This window comes from Apodemus sylvaticus, chromosome 20, assembly GCF_947179515.1.
Source record: "Apodemus sylvaticus chromosome 20, mApoSyl1.1, whole genome shotgun sequence".
NCBI lineage: Eukaryota > Metazoa > Chordata > Mammalia > Rodentia > Muridae > Apodemus > Apodemus sylvaticus.
This window is the reverse complement of record NC_067491.1, coordinates 2,703,565-2,723,023: the sequence shown is the minus strand read 5'-3', so window position 1 is coordinate 2,723,023 and position 19,459 is coordinate 2,703,565. Positions and strand designations below refer to the sequence as shown.

The 19,459-nt window shown below is 40.2% G+C and overlaps 1 protein-coding gene and 1 long non-coding RNA gene across 2 annotated transcripts in view; both read right to left on the bottom strand.

Annotated features, from left to right (window-relative positions):
• The window catches only part of LOC127671280 (zinc finger protein basonuclin-2-like), a 221,189-nt gene that overhangs the window by 98,602 nt on the left and 103,128 nt on the right, over window positions 1-19,459 (bottom strand). The window lies entirely within an intron of this gene.
• The window catches only part of LOC127671348 (uncharacterized), a 31,716-nt gene continuing 17,495 nt past the window's right edge, over window positions 5,239-19,459 (bottom strand). Inside the window, exons 2-4 of the long non-coding RNA XR_007974719.1 lie at window positions 11,629-11,743; window positions 10,553-10,664; window positions 5,239-5,823 (exon numbers count right to left, since the gene is read on the bottom strand). This is a non-coding gene — a long non-coding RNA (uncharacterized LOC127671348). The remainder of the gene's footprint in view (window positions 5,824-10,552; window positions 10,665-11,628; window positions 11,744-19,459) is intronic.

Sequence of the window (19,459 nt, the reverse complement as noted above, 5' to 3'; positions counted from 1 at the left end):
ATGGTAGGAACTCACTAATAAGTTGATATTAGCCAAAATGTACAGAATACCCAGGATTCTGCAATCCACAGAACTCAAGAAGATAAGCAAGATGAGGGGCTCAAGTGAGATCCTCAATCACACTTGGAAGAGAGAAGAAAGCAATCATGGGGAAGGCGAGACTTGGGAGACTTCTAGGAGGGAGAGAATCCAGGGAGGGAAAAGGGAACATGATTAACTATTTGTTGGGCAGATGGGGAAGCAGGAGTGAGGCTCTTTGGTCCAGAAGAAGGAATGCAAACAATCAACCTTGGAAGGTAAGAGGTGGGGGGACCTTCTAGAATGTAACAGAGACCTGTGAGCTAAGAAACCCCCAGGACTCATACGGAGGAATCTTAAATGTAATATATAACAGAGGGGAGAGGGAAGTTGTAGAGTTCACTTCCAGGAGAAAGACAGGGGATCCAGTGAAGAGACAGGGAAAGCATCCCATAGTAAAAAATTCTGACCCAAAATTGTTCCTGTCTGAAAAATAATGACCCAAATTTTTCCTGAGGGAAAAAATGGAGAAGAATGTGAGGGAAAGAAGGTCCAGTAACTGGCCCAAAATGGGATCTAGCTCAAGGGCATGCTCCAAAGCCAGACACTATTTCAGATGCCATGGTGTGCTTACAGACAGGAACCTAGCATTGCTGGCCTCTGAAAGGACCAACAAGCAGCTTAAGGAGTCAGATGCAGATACTTAGACCAAACCAATGCACAGAAGCTGGGGACTCCTGTGTTTGAATTAGGGAAAGACTGGAAGAAGCTGAGGAGGAAGATGACACCAGAGGAAAACCAGCAGTTTCAACTGATATGGACCCCTGAGATCTCTCAGACACCTAACCACCAACTTGGTAGTATATATTAGCTTATATGAAGACCCTAACACATATACAGCAGAGGACTGCTTGCTCTTTCCTAGGTGAATGAAAATACACCTGACTCTTGAGAAACATGAGGGCCCAGGGAGTGAGTACACTTAGTTGGATGGGATGTAGAGGTGGGGACAACATCCTAGAGACTGTGGTGGACAGAGGAAGAATGGGAAGAGGAACTGTAGGAAGGGTGGAGCAGGAAGGTGATAAAGACTGGACAGTAAAAGATTAAAGATAATTTAAAAAGAGATAAATAAGGTAAATTCACACTTAAAAGTTGTATATCATTCAATCCTTTTGGAATATGTTTGTAATATATTTAGTATAAGTGGTTTTTCACTTGGCTTCTACCAACGACAATAATGAGTGACTCTGTGCTATGTGCTTATATAGGAGGATCGTTTTATCAAAACATGAAGGACTACTTCTCTAAGTCCACATAGTGTAAGTGTAAATTAGGCTGTATCCATCCTGCCTAAACCAGAAGCATAGAAGATGCCTTGAGCAATTTTCATGCCAACATCACAACAACCTTCTTCAGGTTTTTCCTAGTGCTGCTCTTTTACCTGCAAATAACATAATTTCACTTTTCTCAATGGATGAATAGTGTTGGATTGTTTAAATGTGACACATTATTACAACCTGTTCTTCAGGAGATAAACATGTAGGCTGTTTCCAATTTCTAGTTATTAGAAATAGAACAGAAGTGAACCTATATAAGTAAATATCTGTTGTAACATATAGTGTCAATTGCATATATGCCCAATATTGGTATAGCTGGATCTTTTGGAATATCAATTTTCATTCTTTTGTGAAAATTCCACCCTGAATTTCACAGGGACTCTTCCAGTGTTCACTCAAATCAACAGCAAATGAGTCTTTTGCTGTTCCCATCATCCTTTCTATCATTTGCTGTCTTTTTAAACTAATCTTAGACATTCTGACTAGAGTAGGATAGAATCATATAACAATTTTCCTTTGCGTTTTGCTCAGCACTGACAGAGATGCCTTAAAATCCTCTCATTAACCTTCAGAATTTTATGTGGAAGAGGAAACAAAAATATTTACTCATGTATTCTAATAACAAAATAAGGTAATGCTTCCTCAATTTTTCATTACTCATCATAAAAGGAGTGGAATTATATGAAATATTATCTCCTACACACACTGATATTATCATAATCATTTCTATTATATTATAAAATATGGTGAATCTTGACTAATTGACCTGAGGAAGGAGAATGAGTGGAAGGAGGAACCTGAGATTATGTCAAGCTAAAGAAACACATGTCATAAAACCACACTTTTTTGAACTTCCTGTCTCCTAAGTGTACTGGCTAGTTTTGTGTGTCAACTTGACACAGCCAGGAGTTATCATAGAGAAAGGAGCTTCATTTGGGAAAGTATCTCCATGAGATCCAGCTGTGGGGCATTTTCTCAATTAGAGATCAAGTGGGGAGGGACCCTTGTGGGTGGTACTACCTTTAGGCTGGTGCTCTTGGTTTCTATAAGAGAGCAGGCTGAACAAGCCAGGGGAAGCAAGCCAGTAAGAAACATCCCTCCATGGCCTCTGCATCAGCTCCTGATTATTGATCTGCTTGAGTTCCAGTCCTGACTTCATTTATTGATGAACTGCAATGTGGAAGTGTAAGCTCAATAAACCCTTTCCTCCCCAACTTGCTTCTTGGTCATGATGTTTGTGCAGGAATAGAAACCCTGACTAAGACACTTAAGTGTACATCCTGGAATCTATACTGTGTTTTTATATGCTGGAAGAAACACCAAAGGGAATCAAAGAGATTCCTATAGCCCTCTCCTGATCCAGCCATAGTAGGTATATTTTCATATACAATACAGTCACAGGTTCCATTTAGGCTTACTCCAATCCATAATGGTGAGGAAGAGGAACTGTCTCAAGATTTTCTCCAAACCACATTATTTTCTTCACTTTGAGTCCTGAGAGTCTCTTACCTCACATGTCTCTGGTACATTCTGGAGGTTCCTCCCAACCTCCTACCTCCGGTGGTTGCCTGTTTCCATTTTTTCTTCTGGACCTCAGGGCTTCATTCCTTTTCTGTCACCCAATAACAGATAAGAATCCCTTTTCCCCAAACCCCCACCTGTCCACTTTCCCTCCCAGGTCCTTCCTACTCCCTTGTGATTGCTTTCTTCTCATTCCTAATGGTACTGAATCATCCTCACTTGGGTGCTTCTCCTTGTTTATCTTCTTGAGTTCTATGGACTGTATCTTGGGTATTCTGTATTTCTTTTATTTCTTTTGATTTGTGGTTAATATCCACTTATTAGTGATTACATACCATGCATATCTTTTTGTGTCTGAGTTACCTCATCAGGATATTGTCTAATTCCATCCATTTGCCTGGAAAACTCAGGATGTCCTCATGTTTAAGAGTTAAATAGATCCCCAGAGGATTCCCCACCATGTAATAAGGATACATGCTCTACTATGTTCATAGCAGCTCTATTTATAATTGCCAGATGCTGGAAAGAACCCAGGTATACCTCAACAGAAGAGTGGATGCAAAAAATGTGGTATATCTACACAGTGGATTACTATTCAGCCATTAGAAACAATGAATTCATGAAATTCTTAAGCAAATGGATGGAGCTAGTGAACATCATACTAAGTGAGGTAACCCAGACTCAAAAGGTGAATCATGGTATGCACTCACTAATAAGTGGATATTAACCTAGAAAACTGGAATACCCAAAACATAATCCACACATCAAATGAGGTACAAGAAGAAAGGAGGAGTGGCCTCTTGTTCTGGAAAGACACAGTGAAGCAGTATTCGGCAAAACCAGATCGGGGAAGTGGGAAGGTGTGGGTGGGAGTACAGGCGGAGAAAAGGGGGCTTATGGGACTTTCGGGTAGTGGGGGGCTAGAAAAGGGGAAATCATTTGAAATGTAAATAAAAATATATCGAATAAAAAAAAGATTTTTCTATCAAAAAAAAAAAAAAAGAAGAAGAAGAAGAACGGAGGAGTGGCCCCTTGTTCTGGAAAGACTCAGTGAAGCAGTATAGAACAAAATCAGAACAGGGAAGTGGGAAGGGTTGGGTGGGAAAACAGGGGAAGGGAGGAGGACTGATGGGACTTTCGGGGAGTGGGGGTCCAGAAAAGGGGAAATCATTTGAAATGTAAATAAATATATCAACAAATTAAAAAAAAGAAGAAAAGAAAGAAAGAAAAAAGAGTTAAATAGATTCCTTTGTGTAAATGAACCACATATTGTTTCCATTCTGCTATCTGGGACATCTTGGTTGTTTCCAGCTTCTGGCTATCACAAACAAGGCTGCTATGAACATAGTGGAAGACATAACCCTATGCAACAGTGAGGCATCTTTTGTGTATATTCACAAGAGTGGTATTGTAGGGTCTTCAGGTAGATCTACTTATGTTTTTCTGAAGTCTCCAGAATGATTTCCAGAATGGTTGTACCACTTTGCAATCCCAAAGGCAATGGATGAGTGTTCCTCTTTCTGCACATTCTTGCCAACATTTGTAGTTAGCTGAAGTTTTAATCTTAGATATTCTGATTGGTGTAAGGGAGAATCTCAGGGATATTTTGATTTGCCACTCTCTGATCACTAAGGACTTTGAAAATTCTTTTTTTCTTAAAATTGTATTTCCCTCTAATTTATTATGTGTGATAATTAATGCTGATCATTATTGGAATTTTATTTATAACTTTCTCTGAGAAAGCATTCTGGGCATGACTCTGAGGATATATTTAATGTTATTAGATTCTGTCTATACTTAAGTAACTGAAAAATGGTCAAAGTAACAATACAAATGGGATCTACTATTCCTGTCATAGTTCCTGGTATGTATAAAAGGACAAAGCTTACTGAATATGAGGATTCATTTTCCTCTGCTTCTCAACTAGGTGAACAATTTTACTACCTATAAACTCCTGACATCAGAACTACTGTATGATGATAACTTGAGCCCCCAAATAATGAGCTATTTTTTCTAATGTAAATAATTTTCTAGAGTTCCTTTTCACAGAAATAGGATATTATTATTTTTTTAAAAAGTGTTGCTACAATGCACAGGAGTGAGTTTGATTTTATTGTATTAATAAATTGTTGACTTAGTCATAGAGAGTGCTTTTATAGTTAATATTTTTTATTGAATATATTCTTCATTTACATTTCAAATGCTAAAACCTTTGCCAGTATACCACCTCTGAAAACCCCCAAACCCTCCTCCCACATCCTGGCTCCAATTATATATCCCTCCACATAACCTACTCCCATCTACACCCCCCCCCCCACTGATTTCTCCACACTGGGGCATCTATTGAGCCTTCACAGGATCGAGGGTCTCTCTTCCCACTAATTCACGACAAGGAACTCCTCTGACATATTTTGGCTGGAACCATGTGTATCCCTTAGTTGTTGGTTCAGAATATGGGGAGAGTTTTATGTTGAGAATTTGGAAGAATTTGGTCAAATAACTTTTATTTTTTTGAGCAGTACTTAGAGTGACATTCTTTTGTAGTTTGGAAGAAAAAATTTATTGATTCTAGAGGATCTGTCACATGAAATCAGGTGCCTGATTAACAGAAGTGGAAGAGAGTACTGTAAATGCAATCTTCCAAATACTGTGTAGAATCAAGAGTCAGGCACACTGGAGTCCAAGCAATAACATAATTTAATACCATTCATTAAAATAGATAAGAATATGTAATACATAACATAAAATAATTACAGTGAATGAAACTATTTGTAACAATGAAGCTAAATAAAAAACTGAAATTCTTTCTTGTAAGAATCTCTTCTGCTATGGTTAAGAGGGAACTAGAACAGAACGTTGAAATAGCATGACCGGCACCTTCTTCAGTCATTAAGAAGTTTCCATTGTGGAAAGTTCTATGTTGATGTTGTTTCATTGTCCTCTGCTAAAGGAAATATAAAAATGTCATAGTTAAACATTCTCCGTTATAGATTCACCCCACTTAAAATAAGACTAAGTTATCAGTATATTTTCTGAACTCTACACAAAGAATTACTTGAGTTAACACTATATCTGATTTTGAAAGTATTGCCTATTAAGATTCTTCACATACATGTTGTAGTAAATCTGTTGCAACTTAATATGTATACCAAATGCTACTTATTAGGCAAGATTATCTCTCAAACATCATTTTTTGTACAAGATAGCACAGCTTGTTGGCACATAGTTTAAGCTTATAGTTTAAATTCATGTTGAATGGATTTTAAATAAAATAATTGATTTAAAGAGAACATTTACTTTTATTTTTATTTTTATTTTTCTAAAGGATTTATTTATTTAATTTATGTTTGTGAGTACATTGTTGCTGTCTTTGTCTCATTGTTGACACACCACAAGAGGCCATCAGATCTCATTACAGATGGTTGTGAGCCACCATGTGGTTGCTGGGAATTGAACTCAGGACCTCTGCAAGAGCAGTCAGTGCTCTTAACCGATGAGCCACCTCCCCAGCCTAAAGCGAACTTTTTAAAAATAATTTCATATCCAGAATATCATACACGAATTATATACCATGGAAAGAAAGGAAAGAAATGTAGCACATAATATTCTGGAATTCATACAGGGTCTAAAAAAATTCCATTGCCGTACCTACATGTTTGTAAGTTTGTATATATGTGTGTCTGTATGTATACCTATGTATATATTCATATAATCATACACAAGTTAAGTGTTGTTTAAAACACTTTTCCAATGCTTTAGTATCATGATATGCTCTAATGCTGCTCCGTTATTTTCAAATTTATGAAATCAGGAAATGATGGCATCCTTCCATCTATTTGGTAACTAATTCAAATTCTCTTAACCTGTATGGACTTCTGCACGAGGAGCAGTAGATGAAATCTTTAATTCTGCAGTATTAGCATTTAAGGTTTCCCACTGTGACCATCTATGGCTTTTTTTTATAACAGCTGACTTACCAGCAGTATTTACTGACATCTTTAAGTCATTTGACCTCTTTTTATTATTATCACAAATGATATGGTCCTCATCTCCAAATATATCAACATTGTTGTCAATCATGATTTGTATAATAGACATCTGTAATACCACAAGGTATAAACAAGATCCTCTATTATTTCACATAGTTTACCAAATTGAAATCAATAAAAAATTGAAATCCAAAATCGTGAGGAAAATAGCAGTTAGTCCAAACAGATATGAACCTGTGACGTATCTGTCTTAAATGGAGACACAAAGTTCTTTGCACTGTTCAAACATATTGCAAAGAATTGGGGATCTATTAAGCAATGTAATAATTAAGAACTGATATGATGCCAGACTAACTGAATAAAACAAATTAATGACCTCACAGGTTTCTTGAATTGGTGATACTTTGCAGGGTGTGTGAGGAGGTGGAGTTTTCCTTTGATGGTTTGAATGGGACGACTGACTAATTCTAGAAATCATAATTTATGACACCATCTTTGTGAAAACTTTTGGGTGGATTAAGTGGCTTGGCTTCCCCATAGGAGGTTTGTCATTGGTTAGAATTTAAGGTGACAGAAGTCAGGTGAGATTTGCAGTGTCCTTTCTGTGCTTTGTGTTTGCTGCCTGAGTTGAGAGCCACCAGCTCTCTGCCTCCTGTTGGTTGTCCTACCTTCCTGCAGCTATGCTTCTCTGTCATGACTTTGAAGGACTGTAATCTGTCTGGATAGCTAATTCCCAAGCAAGTATTTACTTCTGTAAGTTGCTTTAGTCCAGCTGTTTTATTAAAGCAATAGGAAAATTACTAAGGGAAGAAGGTGGTGAGAAGAGGGATCTTAGGTGAAATAAACTGCCTCCAGATTGGGAAGTCTATGGGATATTGGCTTGATTAACACTTGAATTATTAGGGCAGAGATCTCCAGGATGGTGCCACCCTGGAGCTATTATTGAGACAGAGAGATATGTGGTGCAGGACAGGAGGCTGCACTCCTACACAGCTTCTGCTACATTCCTTGTGTCCAGGTTCCTGCCCTGCTTCAGTGTAGTCCCTGACATTTCTCAGTGGTTAACTGGTAACTGGATGTATACCATGAAGTGTAGCCTGTCCTCCAGAAGTTGATTTCATCACTGTTTTATCATAGCAAGTGTAGCAAATTAAGTCACTTTCTAAATTGAACAAGGTATTCCCTGGGCTTTCCTATTCCCTTAGTTTTTTGTTTGTTTGTTTTTTGTTGTTGTTGTTGGTTTTTTTTGTTTTTTTGTTTTGTTTTGTTTGTTTGTTTTTTTCAAGACAGAGTTTCTCTGTATAGCCCTGGCTGTCCTGGAACTCACAATGTAGACCAGGCTGGCCTCGAACTCAGAAATCCACCTGCCTCTGCCTCCCAAGTGCTGGGATTAAAGGCGTGTGTCACCACTGCCTGGCAACATGTAATTCTTATAGGTCTGCTTTTATATGTTGCTTGGCCTTTCCCCTTGCAGCTTTTAATATACTTTCTTTGTCCTCTATATTCAGTGTCTTAGGTAATGTATGCCAAGGGAGCAAAGCAACAAGTTGGAGAACCAGGGAGATTAATATAGGAAGACAGATGGTATCCACTGGAGTCCGGGACCGGGGAACAAGAGGCTGTAGTCGGTGTGCTATAGCAAAGCTGGATGTGAGACTCAGGGATTTATTTGATTTGCAGGAGCGGAAGGTGAGGTCAACATCTGCAGTTAGTTCACCTGCTTTCCTGCTTAGAGTATGTATTAGTGTTTTCTCTCTTTTGTGTGTGTGTGTGTGTGTGTGTGTGTGTGTGTGTGTGTCATTTGTTTTTGTTTGTTTGGTTGGTTTTTAAGACAGGTTTTTTTCTACTGCTTTCAAAAAACCAATTGATTGAGATATCTGGGGTCTGAGAAAGGACCACCTATTCTCTTGAATATTTTGTACAGAAACCAAGAATTTAACTGAAGCTTGGGAGGAGCCCTGTTACCCTCCACCCCAGGGTTTCTTTGGGTACCTAAGGATATGCTTGACTTCACTTTGTTGATCTTAAACACAGAGATCTGCCTGCCTCAGTCTCCCAAGTGCTAGGATTAGAGGCCTGTGCGAGCATGCAAAGGTAGTGGCCTGAATAATTTTAAGAAGGACTGTGTAGTCTCTCTGGGCTAAGGCAGGTTTTGATATGCATGCTGTGCAGACAGTTGCAGGGAGTCATGAAGTCAGTCCGGGCTAGCTGCACTGAAATACATGTGTCATAGGAGTTTCAAGTTGCAGTCCTTGGCTCCTCTGAAGTGGACAATTAAGGGTTCCCTGGAAAGTCCATTGTATTGGATGGCGTTTTGCTGGGGCAAAGGCATGAAGAAGTGTTTTCCTGGAGTGGACACAGGGGAAAGACTAAGGCTCCCTCGTGAAGGGACATTAAGCTAAAGCAGACACAGGTCAAAGGATTCTCTGCTAAAGACAAGCACACGTTAGTCTGCTTTACACTGTGTAACTGAGCTGCACTTGTTGGGATTCCATGGAGGGAAATGCACCAAGGGACTTCTGGGGGCGTGCTGCAGTTTCTTGCTGCTTCGGTGGACTTGGGCTGAGCAGCAGCCTGATTTCAGCTGAGTCAGGCACACGCTGAGGTGAGACACACGCTGAGACAAGACACATGAAGGACATGTGAGGAGGCTGCCCTTGGTTTGCTTACAGAGCTAGATGCGCAATGCCTGTAGGTCTTGCATCTTTGCTGATCTTTGATTCCCTGAGAGAGGCACAGCAGAGACCTTCCCTGGCTTACCTCAGGGTCCCTCCTGCTGACTCAAGCTGAGGCTGAGGCATGGCTGACTCTGCTAGGTAGTGCTGCCGACACGGGTTCATATTTGCTATCACGTCTCTACCAAACTGGACTGCTGATGTATCTATGAGGTGTTTGGGAGTGGATTGAGCTACTGCTGCTGACCTGTGAACTGAACTGCTGATTTTCAGACAACACAGATGGGAGGTACTCCAAAGAACTATGTCTAATCAGGTCCATGTCCCCAATATTGTTTCCTTCCCACCACCTCTGGTAGGTGATGGGGTTAAAGGAAGGTTAAAGCATTTAAGAACCATCATTAAAAATAGGTTTTTAAAAAATTAAAGTTACACTCCTGCTTTCTAGTTACTGAGAAACATGCCTGGCTGTTCTGGAACTCACTGGGGGGAACCACAGTGGCTTAAAACTGACAGAGATATGCCTGTCTTTGCCTCCTGAGTACTGGGATTAAAGGCATGGACCACCACCCCACCCAGTCAACAGTTCTTAGGAAGCTTCACTCATACCTGTCATGGTGCTGAGCCTGTGCCTACCTACCATGCGGGCCACTAAGAGATAAATCCACTCTTGTCTTCCCACTCAAGGGGTTCTGCTTGTACTTCCATTCCAACATTTATGACACAAACTGTTCTTCTGCACCTAACTTTTACTTTTTTCTTTTGTCATTTGGACATTAGTGTTGAAATCAGACACTTTATGAATCATAAGTAAATTGCAAAAGTTAAAAAAATCATGAATGAAAATCAATAATTTACATTTTACAGTCATCAGAATCTTTTCTCAATTTAGAAAAATACAAGCAACATCACATTAAAGAAACATAAGAGTCAACTCTGATATCTCTTCTGTTATCTACTCTAATAGGAACTAATGTTGAGAGCACCATTAAGAAATTAGTGTACTTACTTGCCACAGACCAGCTTGGGCATCTATATGGTAGGCAAACTGAGGCAGGCAGCCATTGCAAGTCAAGCTTAGAGCTGCTGACAAGGGAGGATCCAGATACCTACAGATGCTGCTGGTAAAGGCAGCCAGGAATTAGAGAAATTACTCCACAGACTTTTTTTATGAGAAAACAAAGCTTACATTAATGGGGCTGGCACTCCCTGAGGGTAGTGGAAAAACTATGAACTCTTTTTAACAAGGGGCCCTGAAAGAAAGATAAGGAAAGAGAAAATTCTTTCTGTCTCTCTGTCTCTCTGTCTCTGTCTCTCTCTCTGTCTCTCTCTCTTTCTCTCTCTCTCTCTCTCTCTCTCTCTCTCTCTCTCTCTCTCACACACACACACATACACACACACACACACACACACACACTGAGTGGATGAAACAAAAGACAGAGTCCAGTAACTTCATACACAGAAAGGCACATGCATACAAACACACATACATTCATGCATACAGACCTATACACAGACAGACAGACATTCACACATAGATTGGTTAGAGCAAAGCTCCAGCAAGCAGGCATCACACACTTCTCACATAGATACATAAATGCACACAATAGGTGGATGGAGCGAGCTCCAACACACACCCAGACGAGCCTTACACAGTTCAGCTGCACAGCACCTTTGTAGGATTCTAGCATAGTCTGAATACTCAGCACTACTCCTCCCCTAAAGACTGCAAATCAGAGGCGTATCCCTACAGTGCTTTCCTTGTCTTGTGCCTCCTTTCTTCTCAGATATAATCCAGTGGCCATGAGCATCTTCTGGAAGCTGAGCAAGAGGCAAGCTATCTCATGCACTGCCCCATAACTGGGTCTTCTGGATTTCAGCAGAGAGCCTTTCAGGAAAGAGCCTCATTCTTATACTAGAAGATTGTCACTGGGCAAGGCAGAGAGAGGCCTTCACTGTCAGCAGGTCCAGACAGCTACTTGTCTCTCTCAGTGGCCTGGAGGAATATCCAGAAATGTCTCATAGAAGCCTCCAAATGAATAGCTCCTAATTCTGGTAACTCTCCTTGCAAGTTTCATAAAATACCTTCTCTTGGTGTTGCACCGCAGCCAGATTCCACTTCTCAGGGAAGTATGCACAGGTGACATTTGACATCAGGTTCCCAGAAACTTTTCCATGGAGGACAAAGGACTAACTGCCTCTAGATAGAGAGGAGAGAGGTGATGCATAGGAAAATGGAGATTATAAAGGTAAAATGGAGAACACTCCTCACATATTCTCTCTACCTCTCTACCCACGCAGATTTATATTCTCCATTTTTAATAATAACACACACACACACACACACACGTACACACAAAAATCAAAACAAACAAAAAACAATAATATAAGCAATGTTTAAAAATGAAGTTTTGATTTGCATTTCCCTAATGATTGATGATGTTTAACATTTTTTCTTTCTTTTTTTATTGATATATTTTTTTTTCCATTTCAAATGATTTCCCCTTTTTGGGGTCCCCTCTCCCCACAAGTCCCATAAGCCCTCTTCCCTCCCCCTGTTCCTCCATCCACCCCTTCCCACTTCCCTGTTCTGGAATTCCCCTATACTCTTGCACTGAGTCTTTCCAGAACCAGGGGCCACTCCTCCATTCTTTTTGGACATCATTTAATTTGTGGATTATGTCTTGGGTATTCAAAGTTTCTAGGCTAATATCCACTTATCAGTGAGTGCATACCATGAATGATCTTTTGAGACTGGGTTACCTCACTTAGTATGATGTTCTCCAGCTCCATCCATTTGTCTAAGAATTTCATGAATTCATCGTTCCTAATGGCTGAATAGTACTCCATTGTGTAAATATACCACATTTTTTGTATCCATTCCTCCGTTGAAGGACACCTAGGTTCTTTCCAGCTTCTGGCTACTACAAATAGGGCTGCTATGAACATAGTGAAGCATGTGTCCTGTCCTTATTGCATGCTGAAGAATCCTCTGGATATATGCCCAGGGTATATAACAGGGTCCTCAGGAAGTGTCATGCCCAGTTTTCTGAGGAACCGCCAGACTGATTTCCAAAGTGGTTGCACCATCTTGCAATCCCACCAGCAGTGGAGGAGTGTTCCTCTTTTTCCACATCCTCCAACACCTGCTGTCTCCTGAGGTTTTGACCTTAGCCATTCTGACTGGTGTGAGGTGAAATCTCAGGGTTGTTTTGATTTGCATTTCCCTAATGATTAATGATGTTGAACATTTCTTAAGGTGTTTCTCAGCTCTCGGAAGTTCTTCATGTGAAAATTCTTTGTTTAGCTCCGTACCCCACTTTTTAATGGGGTTATTTGGTTCTCTGGGTTCTACCTTCTTGAGTTCTTTGTATATATTAGACATTACCTCTCTGTGGGATTTAGGGTTGGTGAAGATCCTTTCCCAATCTGTTGGTTGACGTTTTGTCCTTTTGACAGTGACCTTTGCCTTACAGCCTTTGTAGTTTTATGAGGTCCCATTTGTCAATTCTTGATTTTAGAGCATACGCCTTACATGTTAATGTTTGATAAACTTTTACATAAACTCAGTAAACAGTTGTATTACAAAACTTCTGCTTCTTACCCCAGATAGAGAGCCCAAAACAGACCAAAGTATGTATACCACACAAGTACAGTTAATAAAACAGTGAGTTTTGTTGGAGTTATTTAAAGAAATACTGGTGAGAGCTTACTCACAGAAGAACAAATGATTCAAAAACTGTTACACCATCAAAGCCCACCGCAGGACTGGCAAGAGCATGAAAATTTTGGGAACCCGAAACACTCCTTTCAGGCAGCTCAACATATTGGACAGAGAGTGCTTCCCAAGGGACGCAGTTGATCTACATCTATTTCACATAGCTGGGTTGGGTTTTGAGTCTTTGCAGCTTGGCTTGTTTGAGAGTGATTCACACAGCTGCTTGCCTTGTTTACTCTTTGGAAGAAAGAGCCTAGAAAATCTGGTTACTTTCAGGGACTCTTGATGCTAGTTGGAGATGTATCTCTTCCTGATGAAAAAGAGAGTTCCTGTGGACTAGAAAGCTTCAGTCTCAGAGGAAACTGTTACAGAGTAACAGTGCAAAGCTAGAAGGAGGGTTATCTGAGGTATCTTGTGAGACAGTGCTTTAGAAAGGGTGGACACAACTTAAGTTAGTAATCTAAATAACAAGTACAAAGAACACACGGCCATGGTGATTCGAAGAAAACGTTCCTCTTATATAACCATGCATGCCACAGATAGATGGGTTGAAATCAATCCTGAGAGTGATGATTTCACAGTTATCACTGTCCATTTTCATTTAAGAAATTTTCTCCAGATTTATTAGTCCTTTTGAAATGTGTAAATGAAATACATAGTCTTTCTATTGGTCCCTATACTCAGTGGAAATCATTTAAAAATTAAACTAATTTTTTTCATATACACAGATTATTTTAACAACTGTTATTGGCAATATTTTCAAACTGGAGGCTGCCATAAGTCCTACGTAGGTATGAGCATACCTACAAATAATATGCAGTAAAATTGATCACTAAATGAACCTCCAATAATGATTATTGGAAAAAAATCCAAAAGTCCAAATACAGCTTATGCGCCTCAATATACAATATTCACAGAAAGAAACCACAACAGAAATGGAAAATGGGTTGATAATGGATGTATCTGACTCTTGGTTAGGAGGTGTGAACTAGTTTTAAGAAAGTAATCTACCACTGATTAAATACTTATTTTGAGGTATATGTGATGCCAATAGCACCTTTTCTGCTATATTAATTTCTGCTAAGTTATGCCTCCTTCAAGGGAGGATGTGTGTGTCATCAAACCACAAGTTTCTATATGCTTGAAATCTACCTCAAAATAAATGTAGTAAATAATGGAGTTTTGAATAAATAATATCTAATGTAAAGATTTAGAGAATTTGGTAGTTTCAAGTACTCTTACAATGTACTTGGGATTTAAAGAGTTTCTACCAAATTCGGCTGTAGATGAGGGTATTGTGAAGTTTTGGAAATTCATATTTTCCTAACATCTCAACCACAACATACCCCCTATAGAAGCGGTAAACACCCTGCCTGGACAGCTTTCTTACACCAGAGTGAGAAGGTTAGTCTCTGCAGCAAGCGTTCCTTCATCTTCTCCTCTGCTGTGCTCCAGCAAGGATCAGTGCAGTCCCCTGGCACCTTTTTCTTGTGGATCTCTGCTGACACTACTTGCCTAAAGTCTGTACTTCTAGCTCCCTGTCTGCTCCGTCCATCCACCCCTGTGTTCTCCTATCTCTCTCATTCTGAGGGCCACTCAGAACTAAGGAAGTCATGACAGCCTTTACCCCTGAGTGCTTTGCTATCCATACCCCGTTCTCCCACAGTTATCTCAGCAATGTCTATGTACAAGAGTCCTGAGTCGTGCATTGCTTTTGTCAGGTTTACAGTTTCAAACAGCAGGGAACCAATAAAATGTACTCAGTTAGGTGTCCCTAATTCTTCCTCATGATTAGATTCAAACTATGAATTTTTATAGAAATATTAGGTCTCATATCAGAAGGTGCATGATAATGAATTTTTCTGTTGGTGGTGACATTAACCTTATCTATTTTGAAATGCTGACTCTCAGGTTGCTCCTAGCAAAGTAACAACTTTTCTATTTGTAACTAGTAAGCATCTTGTGGAGAAGTGCCTATGACTACAAACATCTTCCAGCAAACCACAGATTTCCACAAACGTAAGGGTCAAAGAATTATTCCATAATGGTATTTTTATATATCTATTGTCTTGCCTTTTACTTTAATTTAAAATCTTTAATTTTCTTTTCTTTTTTTTCTACAAGGTCTCACCCTATAGCCCAGGCTAACCTAAAAATATGTGTAGTATAGCTGAAACACTTGTGAGTGCAAGAATGTAGAACACAACTACTATTCAATATAAAAATATGACTTATCTAATGATTTTGGTCAGAGTTTAATAGCCAAAATATTACTATAAAATTGTTGTCTGTGGGGTGTGTGTGTGTGTGTGTGTGTGTGTGTACTGAGAGGCCAGAAAGTAATATGAGATCCCTCAGAGCTGGAATTCCAGGCATTTTCAAGATACCCAGCTTGTTACCTGGTGCTAGAATCAGAATTCTAGTTGTCATGGTAGATCAGTAAGCCCTTTTAGCCAGTGAATTATCTTTGCAGCCCAATAAAAGTGTTACTACAGCAAAAGATGAGAAGCAGCGTAACTAGAAAAGAAAGAGGATAGGAAAATGACTTATATGAGATGTAATGCTGGATGAAATTTATTTCAGTAAATAGCCAAGGTAATGTAAGTGTACAGCTCATTCAGTATGTTTATCTGCTGTGCATATAATATTGAGTATAAAGCAGAGACAGGGCCACATCCAGTCTATTCTTGTTATATTTTTTAAGGTTGACAGTATATTTTAAAAATTAAACTATCAATGCATTCCTTCCCCATTATCCTTTCCTCCCTTCAGCTTCTACTATACCCACCTCAAAGGGACTAGTCTTCTTTAAATGTGATTATCACACACACACACACACACTCAATTTAAATTTCTTTGGGTTTTGTTGTTGTTTGTGTATTTGCTGGTGCACACCTTTAATTGAAGCATTCAGGAGAAAGAGTCAGGTAGATCTCATGTCAGTCAAGTTCACATACTGAAGTTTAAACTACTCAGGGCTACACAGTGAGACCCTGTTCCAAAACAAATACACACACACACACAATTATTTAATATAACTTAGTTTATTTGTTTGTAGCATGTGGGACGGGAGAGGCACACATGAGGAATTAAGATGTCAAGTCGTAGGAGTCTGTTCCATCCAGCTACCTCGTGGGATCCAGGGCCAAACACAGTTACTCTGGCCTGCTTTGAAATGACCAAGGCTTGCTAGTCATAAAACACTTTTTTCTTGAAGAATTTCTTTTGTTTTTTCCATTTTTATTTAAGTTACAAGTAAGGTTTTTCTGTATAGAGAAAATCTCTTATAAGCATCTGCCACAGACTGACCCAGACAGGGAGTCACGACAGAGGGAAAATCAGGGCTTTGGTATTCAGGAAGGCATTGGTGCGGCAATATGACAGACAGACACACCAGAGAGAGGTTTGAATCTGCTGCAACTTTACTTTTTACTCAGGCATATTTATAATACATTGAGGAACAGATCAAGGTTGGCACACTTCCAGAAACACTCAAAGAATTGCTAAACAAGGTACATTTCCATCTTAATTAGAACAGCAATTAGACATGACATGATGTCCACAGGAACTTTTACTCTGTGAACCATGATCAAAAGCAAACTATGATCATGAACCTCAGACATACAGTGTTTGATTCTAACTTGTGGTTACTTATTAAAGTTGTGTTAATAATCAACAGGAGAACTTGGGCCTTCAGACCAATTTTTATGCTTAAAGCCTTCTTCTGTCATCAAAAGTCAAAATGCTTTAAATATATACATTACAAGAGCCCTCTATATTGCCTTGAATAGCAAACACCAATGTGGTCTGGCTCAAGCTAATCTATTTCTATAATCTCAAGAAAATTATAGGACCTTCTAACCTTCAATGTTTTTATCCATCTATTACATTTTTATCATAAGTACCTGTATAAAGCAATAGCTCATCAGTAGTCCTATACTTTTTCATATTTTTTTTCTTCCTGCTACAAACTATTCATCATTACCTTTGCTAAGGCTAGTGATAAAGACGGACCCTGTTGAAAAGCATTTCAAGACTTTCTTTCACTAAGCTTCAACATGAGTTCATTGAGTTTAGGACTGGAAGCAGTAGGCATAATCACCACATCCTCTTTTTCTTTCCACCAGAATACCAAGTTCTCCTTTATCAATTAACCAGCTTATAGGCTGGGATCGTGCTGTATAAAGAATTAAGAAGAGGAAGAAGAAAGACACAGTGCAGAACCCATAACCCAGGAAGCACAATATCCTTAGAGAACATCGAGGTCCTTTCTAAGGGCAGAGGTGGGCACACTGCCAGGGACCTCCAGGGAGCCTAGCCCCGAGGGGCATTTTTCTCCCATCTGCCTTAATGTCGTACTGGCAAGTCACACAGACGACACTGGAGTTGGTGTGGCAAGCATCACCTGACAATAAAAAAACCTATGGCCAATGAGCTGAGGTAGGAAATTGGAGGTGGGGCACAGGCAGGAGAAGAGAGGATTCTGGGAAACAGTGAGAGAATAAAGAGAGATTCGAGAGACACACTGGGAAAGATGCTTAAGGAAGACAGTAAGGAAGAAGCAGTCAGGGACAAAAGGAGTGGTAACTAACCAGCAGGTAGATGAATTCAGGATAAAGGGAGATTCGCCAGGGAACACTGTGGAGGCCCAAAGCATGAGATCTGAGCAGAGGTTGAGGAGATGTACATAAACCAGCAGGTGGCTGAACTCAGGATAGAATAAAGGTTAGCACCAAGCTTGGACACTCGAAGCTGAGGACCGGTAAGTAACTGTGTGGTAGAGAGAATAGTTTCATTGGGTTACATAAGTTATGAGTTAGTAAGGAAATGAACTAAAGCTTACAGCCTAGGAATCTATTAATAAATGATTAGTTTCAAAGTCATCATTGTGGGAGCAGGGGCTAGGAGGGAAAATTGAATTTTTTAATCATTTCTGTATTGTTAAATTTCAAAACTGTTGGAGAAGCTGACAAGATGGTTCAGCTGGTAAATCAGGCATTTGTCACCAAGTCTGATGACTTGGATTTAGTCCTGGCAGGGATTAAAGTAATCTAAAATTTTCTAAACCCCTCCCCCCAAAAGAATAGATTGCATTGGATTTGAGGTATGCAGTCTCAGAATTGATTGTTTTTTATACCCTCGTGGCTCTGGGCCGATCTCTATCACCCCAAACCATTAAGATGCCCCTTTTGTCTAACTAGTAGTTTAGCCTGCTTAGAGCTAAGAAGCAAAGAAGAGGGCCTCCTCTCCGCCTGTGCCTGGCCGATCCCCACTCCTGGGCTGAAAGCTCTCTTGAGGCCTGTGAAACCAAGAATTGGGGCGCAGGGGTGGAGGGAGTAACTTCAGAGAGTTCTCAGAGAGTTCAGAGCTAGAGTGGCTCTGGAAGCTTAGCACCACCTTAGACCATTCTCTGATCTTCCCCTGACTTGAAGGATAATAACTGAGAAACCAAGTGGACTCAGAACAGGGGCTTGAGACCTATTATTGACTTCAGCTACCTCAGTTCCTGAAGGATCGCCCTGGGACAACTTTGCCTTGGGTGCTGATCACAGGGTCCAGGGACTTTGACCTCAGCCAAAAAGTGAAAGGGAGCTAAGAACAACCCTGGGAGGCCTGGGAACTTTCCTACCTCAGTCAGGAAGGGCAGGAAGGAGAGCCTGGTGCACATGCTGAAGCCTGCAAGGACCGGTCCTTCCCAGTCTTTGTGCCCTGCTGCTTTCCAGCCTGGCAGTGGGGTTGCCAATGTCAATGTGACCTTAGCCAGGTAGCTCTTAGGGCCTCTCTCTCCTCAGATTTACCCTTGGTCTGTGTCATCTCTGGAGGTCCCAGCTCAGTTGTAGCTACTCTGGACTCTTCTGCTCATATTGAGATTAGTGTTCATTCCTTGTTAACATGATATTTTTTCTTTTTTCTCTGGGGGGGGGGTTATTTGTGTTTATGTGTGAGGAACTGTTGACTGGCTGTGCACAGGAATGGAACGCTGGTGCCCATAGACTGCAGCCTGCTCCATCTTCCCTAGCTGTGCCTGAGGCAGCTTGCTGGGGATCCTGGCTTCTGAGAGAACAGGTGTCTTCCCCCCCTCGCTCTACACTTGTTCCTGTTCTTTGACATAATTTTAGTGAAGCTGAAAGCACAGTTCAGTAATAGATTCCTACCTAGTTGTGTAGGAGTCTGCAGAGTTAGGACTTGTTTATTCTT